The sequence below is a fragment of the Tachysurus vachellii genome, chromosome 26 (genome assembly GCF_030014155.1).
Source record: "Tachysurus vachellii isolate PV-2020 chromosome 26, HZAU_Pvac_v1, whole genome shotgun sequence".
Classification (NCBI taxonomy): domain Eukaryota; kingdom Metazoa; phylum Chordata; class Actinopteri; order Siluriformes; family Bagridae; genus Tachysurus; species Tachysurus vachellii.
Window position 1 is genome coordinate 13,914,350 of NC_083485.1, and position 10,000 is coordinate 13,924,349.

General features: G+C 40.8%; 1 protein-coding gene across 1 annotated transcript in view; it reads left to right on the forward strand.

Moving 5' to 3' along the window:
- Positions 1 to 10,000, forward strand: part of dcc (DCC netrin 1 receptor) — a 255,376-nt gene that overhangs the window by 810 nt on the left and 244,566 nt on the right. The gene's annotated exons all lie outside the window — the stretch shown is intronic.

Below are 10,000 nucleotides of genomic sequence, written 5' to 3' on the forward strand. Positions count from 1 at the left end.
ATGATATTTACTAATTGTTTCTAGTCACATTCTGGTGAGAATGATGATGATGATGAAGATGATGAAGATGATGAAGTGTTTTTGGGGCTGCTTTCTCAGGAGTTTATTGCTGAACGAAATCCATTTATTTATGCTGCAGCTTTGATTTGTCCCTTTATTTGTCTCTATTTAAATGGTGTTTAAGAGCCTTTTTTAAAAAAAAAAAAAAAAAAAAAAAACATGCTTTATTAGCCTTTATTTGCGACTTTCATTAAATATTCAAGTCAGAGAAGCTTTTTCTCATTTTTTTTTCCTCGCCTCCTCATGGCATTTCTTCTCGTCTGCCACCAGGGGCGCCCTGTTGCGCCATTTTGTAAAAGGATAAAGCGTTTCCCTGAGCGTTTGGAGAATGAATTGTGTCTTACATTCGTACAGTGGAAGGATTAAAAGGTAGAACCCTAGAGGAAGTGTGAATATTAAAGCTCCCTTTTATTCTGTACATCCCAATCCACATACTAGGTATTGGGGTTACTGGCACGACAAACCGCCTTTTCCTTATATTAATACATACACACTTAATAATGTGCTTAATAAACCTACATTGACATTTTGGATCTTCTTTCATGTTTGAAAAGGATGTTAATTTGTATGTGATTATTTTTCAGTTCATGGTAACAAGGAACTCTACTGATGACACCAATCCTGTGTCTGTGCTCATTGCTCATCCTCGCTGTGGACAAATTGGTGGTTTGGTGGACCGTGGAATCATCTGACTATGCTGCATGTTTTGAGACATACATTTTGTGGTATAGCGGCAGTGTGCGGTTTAATACGTAGCCAAACACGGTGTTGAAAACGTCAAGTCGTTGCTTGATGAGGTTTTGGGTTTTAGCCTTGATGTCATGTTCATTCACACAGAGCCTGTCTCCGTTCGAGAGGCTCTTTGATCGTCTGCAAATACGTCAGCACACCGTGCAATCTGTGATGTGTGTGTGTGTGAGATCTGTGTGTGTGTCCTCCTTCCTCTTTGTTGCATTTTTCACCGGGTAGGACAATGTGTCCCGCGGCACTGCAAATTGGTTTCTGGCGATTGCTTACCTGAATCCCCAGCAATCCAATTTGCAGCAGGCATTTCATTCAGAAGAAAGCCTGTCTCTGCCTGTTATGCATTTTATCACTTATGCCACAAGAGGTGCACTGTTCCGCTACAGTTGCACCACTCATTACGCCTTTCTCACATTTCAATTTGCTGCTTTTTTTTTTCTCCTTCGTAACACTATTTGTCCAATTACTGTTTACCTCATAGGGTGATCGCAGTTCATACCACAGTACCGTAGAATTCTCCAATACTATTAGTCACGGGCGACTTCTTCTTCTTCTTGTATTAACGCTCTAGTTCTGATATGTCATCGTTTCTATAGCAACGACGTAACAGTAATCCTTGGCTAACGGGTTTTTAAAAAAAAAAAAAATTTGTAGATTCATCACCGGTGGCATGGCAACGTTTTCTGTAAAGACACGTTTATTGACTCGAACCTTTTTGGATGGAGTCTCCAGCGTCGGTTCTTTGTAACAGTCAGTCATTTTTCTCCCTGCTTTCAGCTTTTTTGCGAAGAGATGCTGGGAAGGGAACGAAGTTTAGAGCTCGTATGACGCAAATGACAGCAGAACAGTTCTTTCTTTATTTCCTGGATGTTTCCCAACATTATACTGTACGTAGCCAGGGATCGTGTAATAAGTACGACGTGACTTTTTGCTCCTTCTTAGGTTGTTGTTATATGAATTCATCAGAGACATTTCACTGCTGTGATATACTATATTTGGCCGTGTAACTGACATTGATGGATGGCTTAGTAATTAACAAAGCCTTGCTGATTTCATGTCGCATTTTATTATGAATATATTATCGCAAACAAACCAGGATCTTCCTGATCTCCTGTCTCACTCCTTTCATCTGCCAAAAAGAAATGCAAAAAAAAAAATAAATGCTCTATATCTATATCTGTACGTATGTATGTATGCATGTATGTATGTACAGTATATATATGAGCCATCTTTTGTGAGAAACACTATTTGTTTCCTGTTACTGAAGCCGTTCATGCTGACTTGCCTGATCGCAACTGGAGACAGATGTGCAGACTCGTGAGTTGGAAGCTTGGCAGATAAATTATAGCAGGTAGCACTCAGGCAGATGGAGCATGGATGAACTCTAATGCTGGCGCACATACAGGCAAAGGAAAAATGAATGGAAAAATAGAAAGCGTGTTAGCAAGGTGTCAGGCCACCTCGAGCCTACCAGAACATCTGCAGCGCACCTTGGCTTCCATCCTATTAGCCTCTGAAGTTCCTTCAAGTAAAGTTGTGATGATGAAACATTATTTAGAGATGGTAGCATGTGATTTGAGACACATCCATACATAAGAACAGCCGTTATGACCGTAATATTCTTTGAGCATGCTATTCAGAATGTAGTCATATATAACTGTCACTGTGACTGTTAGTGGAATGATCTTTTGGTACTATGTGATTTGAAACGTTGCTACAGAGCCCCAGTCTTTTCATTAAAGCGAGCTACATTCCGATCACATCACCTAGCTTCTCATCAGCCTCCTGTCCAAGCTGTGATCAGTGTGTGAGGTTTGTACAAGTGTGTGTGTCTGGTTCTGCTCTACCAGCTTCTTTTGTCACTCTTTGTTTGCCTCTGAATTAAGTACCCACATCCAGAGTGTGCCTGAATCCCATTAGTCTTCAGCTAACGTCTGACTCTGACTCACGCAACAGTACACGCTTCTCGTTTCTTCCCCGCTAGCTTGATAAACGATGGCGGGTTTCAGCAGTTCGGCATCAATCCAGGGGCCCCACAGAGCATAGTAATGGCGTATCGATACTAGCAGGACCACATTGAATCCCAAACACCTTGATCTGCAAAGTATTTGCAATTCAAGTTCCAATTATAGCGCGACGGTTACTGATCAATCCCTGGAGTAAACAAGCTCAGGTTTCGTACAGACTTCTGAGGATTAATTAGCGTTTTTGCTTCTTGTGCTTCCCCCAATCTGGCAGCGATCACTGAATGAACAATCAACTATTTTGTTTTTTTGTTTGTTTGTTTTAAAGGAAAGTTAGTTCTGAAAGTCGAATACGTCTGAAGTCGGTTCAAGTCTTCATCGAGTTTATCGGCTTCCTGCAAATGAACGAGTTTGTTTGTTTAAATGAAATGAAAAACTGAAAAATGACTTTCGGTAGCTAATTTTGTCGGAGCGCATTTCCTGACGGATTACCTCGTTACTTCGTTCGAAGATTATCTTCGCGACGGATGTCGTGCCTTTTAGGATTCATTTCGCTTCCAATGAATTTTTCATATTATTTGCTTTTTAATTTGCACATTGGTGAAAGGTGGATGGCGTGTAATTGTGATGAGACGAACTGTCACTTGGTACTAAGGATACTAAACAGGAAAGAAGCTCACAAAACATCATCCTTTATTTCAGATCTCTTTAGTCCTACATTTTGGATAATAAACTCGTTAATAAACAAATCTGGACTTGCAATGAGTCACCTTTCTTGTACAGAGTCGGCAGGTTAGGATTTTTTATTTCTATTATATATTTCGGGCATCGGGTGCTTTGAGATGGCTAAATATGTTGAGTCATATGATGGATTCTGATGCTAATATTCCAGAGATATTAGAGCTTGTACTAAGTATTACACAGTAATGTTAAACAGGCTTTATCATTGCATTAAGACATAAATATGTATTGTGTTTGTTTTGGGTTGTCTAGTTTCTTCATTCCACCCATAAGCATGAGAGTAGGTGGAGGCTTCTGGAGCCTTTGGGTGACCAGTTTTTCTGTAAGGGGCTTTTTTTTTCACCTGGTCACTTCATGCGTTTTCTGTGATCAGATAGCTATCCGATGGTAAAAAGACCAGGTCTAAATGCCCTCCGAAACGTTTCGAGATGGACATAAATCCGATCGCACAAACCACTTCAGGTGGTGGTCTGGGACGTGTTTCAGATGAAACTGGACAGGTGTAAATGAATGTGGTTGTTCAAGCCACATACGTCAGCGCTATACTCCTCCCAAACGGAAGTACGTCACACGCAGGTGATCTTTCACCCAGGCGTCTCATCTGGTCTTAAAACGCACTGCTGCCACCAGCGAAAATGCAGCAAACAGTAAATTGTCGCTGTCATGGATACGAATCCTCGTATCTCCAAAACCGTTACTGTTCAGGAAATTAAAAAAACGCTGTACCTTATCTACAGTGCACAGGGTTTAGTCCGCGTTGCAGTGGATTGTCTTGCGCTAAATTCCTGTCCTCAGACGAGCACCAGAACTAGCGGGGGTCAAGATTTTTTTTTCTTTCAGCCCAGTGTTTTGAAGACATTTACCTCAGAAGACGTGTTGATTCGTTGCGACTCTTCTTGAGGAGAAATATGCCGTGAAGCTCTCCCGCGGAGTGAGGAAGAGGTGGACAGATGAAGTGTCCAATGGAGTTATGAGATTTGCGCTCAAGCTATTTTCAAGACTTTAGATTGGTTAATAACTTGTGAAAATAACAGACCCACGTGGGGACTGACCAATAGCATCGATATGTGAAAAAATATGAAATTGACCAAATTTGGACATACGAGGTTTCCACCCGACAGCGACGAAATGCTAATTTTTGTAGCATAAACGTCGTAACGAGTTTTTTCGTCTTCTTTTTGATTGCGTTCTGAAAACCGCATACACCAAAGCGTGTTCCATTTCAATTACCCCGGAAATGAGGTAAAATATATTAGCATTTTGGGCGGGAGTAGAAAGATCAGATCGATATCCGATTCGCCGAGACGCATTTATGTGGCCTAATGTAAATGGAACAGTTTTAACCAATCAGATAGCTATCGGATCAGAGAAAACACATGAAGTGACCAGGTGTAAAAAAGCCTGTAATAGTCTTCAGATCTATCAGAACCCTGTCCACTGTAAGTTTGTTCCTGAATATTCATCAACATCTACCCATTTACTTGTAAATGAATGTTTCTTGTATAAAAATAGTTTGTATCATTCTAATGTTTGTTTCCTGCAAATGTGAAAAAAAAAATAAAAATCATTGCTTGAGTACTTTACCAGGCTCTGGTGAGCTTTTTTTTTCAGGGTTAGCCTTTATAATGGATTTCTGGTACATATCCACGATAAAGGGTCTTGAGTCTTAACTTCAGGGGCGGTTCTAGAGGCGGGGCCACAGGGGCCCTGGCCCCTGCTGAAATCTGATTGGCCCCTGATTGGCCCCCATTCCATCAATCGTCGACGAGAAGAGCAACCGGAGAATTTTTCACAACGAAAAATCATTAAGAACTTTACTGGCTCATATGTTTTTATTATAGCGTTCCTCTAAAAAAGGAATAAAGGAAAAAGGAATAACTGCCAAAATGAATTTGCACTGTACTGAATAAATTATTTTGTGTTCTTAAATGTACCCTGTACCTGGCCCCTGAATGTAACATGTGGCCCCTTAATGGCCCCTGTTACAGAAAAACTCCTAGAACCGCCACTGATTAACTTGGTATATATTAAGCTTAGCTGAGTAAACACCTGTCATTCTTATAGGGTTATGAATCTGCTTAAGCATTTGTTTGCTTTGTAACTGCTTATGCTTATTAGTTCCTTGGAAATATCTACTGTATAATATGTTCTACTTTGTTTATTTAGAAGAGCGTTCAATTCTTCTTTGACAAATTGCAGTCCTAATGCTCTGCTTTGGTTGTCCTCAAACGCGAGCTCTTAACGCTAACGCCGCCGGCTTACTGATGTTCAGAGAGAAACCGAGCTGCTCGAGGAAAAAAACCCCGACCATTATGTCTTCTCAGACCACCATTATCATAAAACATTTCAAGTGGGCTTGAGCTCAACATCTAATCTAAATGATCAAATCCCCCCCACCTCATGTAAATATCTTGCCTTTCATTAGGTCCCAGAATCTCACCATCCTCCACACTGTGTGATTCTAGACGTAGAAGTTTGATCCCATAAAGCCTGCTGCATTGCTAATCTTCATAAGTGGCCATAAATTTCAGAGCTAGCGTCGCAGGAGGGATGCCTGGTTTGAGGTCAGCGGTTGTAAATCCAGCAGGCAAACCGTGAGGCTGTTCAGTGCGTTACCGGCGGCTGACTCAAACTGTAATGTTTATTTATGCTGGTTCTGTCCTTTACTTCCATGTTCACCTCCCTAGAGGGGAGCACTGCAGCTGTCTTTTTTTGCTATGGCTTGCTAGTGGATATCACGGTGCCTTGTGTAATAATAGCTTTAGATGCATCATGGGAATTTTGACACTTTTTTTTTCTAAGCCTTTTTTTTGTGCTAACAGATAAAATTTGAGACGGATGAAGATCTCTGGTCTGGTTGTGCTTAAACAGCGCAAAAAAACAAACGTTTTTTTGGGAGGTTGACGGATATATGTGTTTCTTAGCACGCTAGGTTCATCGCTGGATCAGAGATGGAGCGGTTCAGCTTCGAATGGAAACGAATCAAGGCGTAAATGTCAAAAATTACGCAAGCAGGCTGATAGAGGAAGGAGCAAAATGCTGGGCTGCCTTGAAGGTGAAGAGGAGGGCATGTGGCCTGTGAGATTGTGCTGATTTCCTGGTCATTAGACATAACAAAGTCTTCATGTTATTCACAGTTCACGCTCTAATCACACAGGTCAGCGACTCAGTGAAGTTGTAGAGCACGGTCTGCCCTAATCAGAGGAAGACTATTACATAAAATGATCTAATTACCATGCTAGACCTTTATACGTGCCTCATTCTTGCCTTAGTCCAAAAATAGCAGGTGACCTTATAAAATGGTATCTGCTGAAAAGCACCTGAACAGTTTGAGTGCTATGTAGCTAACCGAAGCTGGACTGTGACTTTGCGTTAATGGTAGCTGCCTTTAGCAATGTCAGGCTAAACCTCTGACCCTGGTTTTTCTGTGCAGCTAACACTGTTAGACGTTTGTCAACCAATCTCTGGGGACAGTTTCAAGACAATCTGAATATGTAGGCGGTACATTGGCATGACTGTAGCTTGCGCCTTGTTGCTTCGCATTATCTCAAATTGCAAGTCACATCTCAGAACGGGCATCATATCAGGGAGGCTAATTGTCAGTGTCAAGGCAGCACGACCTTAAGGACGGTCGAAAAAGAAAGCCAGTTTCTTTAAAAGTCGCTGGATTGGATCCCGAACAAAGGTTAATTGAGGCGTGATCCCTGTTTCATGGTTCGACTCGATTCTTTTCATCGTATCAAATGAGCTGCGCTGCTTTTAGAGACCAGGCTGATGAGCAGTTTCATGAGGATTACAGCAAGCACAAGGCTTCTGGCGAAACGAGCTCAAGTGCGTACGGCTGATGTATAAAACTACTTCTGACAATTATTTCCCAAAGAAATTTGAGCTCTGAACCGTAAGGACCCAACTTCTGCTCTCAGCTACAGTTGTCATTCTGAATTTGTTAGAAAAGTAAAGAAAACTGGATGAAATTTTGAAGAAGTAGAAAAATGACAGCCCTCGAAGGTCAGGTCTCGGGGTTCACTTCACAAAGAAGGGATATTAGCTTCCAAGAAACAGTTTCTAATAGGAAAACAATTTTATTAATGGTTCCTCTAAAGGGGCAACAGAAGAACTCTTGGTCAGAGTGTGTTGGTCTCAAGCTTGCAGATGAGATGGAAATGCAACACTATTCCAAAATAGTTCTAATTAGATCTAATTTAGATCTTAAAGCCATCTTTCACCACTTATAATAAAGTAGCTGCATCAAATGCAAAATCTTTAAAAAAATTGTTTAAGGTTTATCATTGGATAATTATGGGTGCTTATCTTTAAAGGGACTCTCTGATAAGGAAACACTTTGTTGGGTTAGGGTTAGGGTTAGGGTTAGGGTTCCTCTAGACAAGGTTCCTTTACGGCCTTTTTACACCTGGTCACTTCATGTGTTTTCTCTGATCCGATAGCTATCTGATTTGTTAAAACTGTTCCATTTACATTAGGCCACATAAATGCGTCTCGGGGAATCGGACATCGATCCGATCTTTCTACTCCCGCCCAAAATGCAAATATATTTTACCTCATTTCCGGGGAGGTTTAATCGGAACACGCTTTGGTGTATGCGGTTTTCAGAACGCAATCAAAAAGAAGACGAAAAAAACTCGTTACGACGTTTATGCTACAAAAATCAGCATTTACTGTTTGCTGCATTTTCGCTGGCGGCAGCAGTGCGTTTTAAGACCCGACGAGACGCCTGGGTGAAAGATCACCTGCGAGTGACGTACTTCCGTTTGGGAGGAGTATAGCGCTGACGTATGTGGCTTGAACAACCACATTCATTTACACCTGTCCAGTTTCATCTGAAATGCGTCCCAGACCACCTCCTGAAGTGGTTTGAGCGATCGGATTTATATCCGTCTCAAAAACGTTTCAGAGGGCATTTAGACCTGGTCTTTTTACCAGCGGATAGCTATCTGATCACAGAACACGCACGAAGTGACCAGGTGTAAAAACCCCCTTAGACGAGTGAAGAACACTTTTTAAATGTATTGAATCACAATTGCAGATTTATTTTGAATGGAAATACGGATCTCTTTCAATGGTCAGTTCTTGAGGAGCGGAAATGGTTCTTCGAGGGTTGTTAATTTTCAGGGGACTCTCTCTAAATGGGGAAACACTTTGAAAATGTAAAAGGTTCTCTGGTTGTCCTTTCAGGAGAACTATTAAACATATAGTATATGCTGTCACTGCAACAGTCCAACTGTGGAAATATAAAACTTTGTTTATTCAAAGGTTAGAAGGGAAACCAAAGAACTATTAAGGGTTCTAAGTCGTCATAGAGTATATGCTGTCAATACATAGACGGTTCTCAGTCGTCATAGAGTATATGCTGTCAATACATAGACGGTTATAAGTCGTCATAGAGTATATGCTGTCAATACATAGACGGTTCTAAGTCGTCATAGAGTATATGCTGTCAATACATAGACGGTTCTCAGTCGTCATAGAGTATATGCTGTCAATACATAGACGGTTATAAGTCGTCATAGAGTATATGCTGTCAATACATAGACGGTTCTAAGTCGTCATAGAGTATATGCTGTCAATACATAGACGGTTCTCAGTCGTCATAGAGTATATGCTGTCAATACATAGACGGTTATAAGTCGTCATAGAGTATATGCTGTCAATACATAGAGGGTTCTCAGTCATCATAGAGTATATGCTGTCAATACATACTGTAGAGGGTTCTATAAGTTGTCATAGAGTATATGCTGTCAATACATAGAGGGTTCTATAAGTCGTCATAGAGTATATGCTGTCAATACATAGAGGGTTCTCAGTCGTCATAGAGTACATGATGTCAATACATAGAGGGTTATAAGTCGTCAAAGAGTATATGCTGTCAATACATAGAGGGTTCTATAAGTCGTCATAGAGTATATGCTGTCAATACATAGAGGGTTCTCAGTCGTCATAGAGTATATGATGTCAATACATAGAGGGTTATAAGTCGTCATAGAGTATATGCTGTCAATACATAGAGGGTTCTAAGTCGTCATAGAGTATATGCTGTCAATACATAGAGGGTTCTCAGTCGTCATAGAGTATATGCTGTCAATACATAGAGGGTTCTCAGTCGTCATAGAGTATATGCTGTCAATACATAGAGGGTATAAGTCGTCATAGAGTATATGCTGTCAATACATAGAGGGTTATAAGTCGTCAGAGTATATGCTGTCAATACAGAGAGGGTTCTCAGTCGTCATAGAGTATATGCTGTCAATACATAGAGGGTTCTCAGTCGTCATAGAGTATATGCTGTCAATACATAGAGGGTTCTCAGTCGTCATAGAGTATATGCTGTCAATACATAGAGGGTTATAAGTCGTCATAGAGTATATGCTGTCAATACAGAGAGGGTTCTCAGTCGTCATAGAGTATATGCTGTCAATACATCGGCCCAGTTCTCACAAACTGAATATATTTAGAAATTCAGAAATTCTCACAGC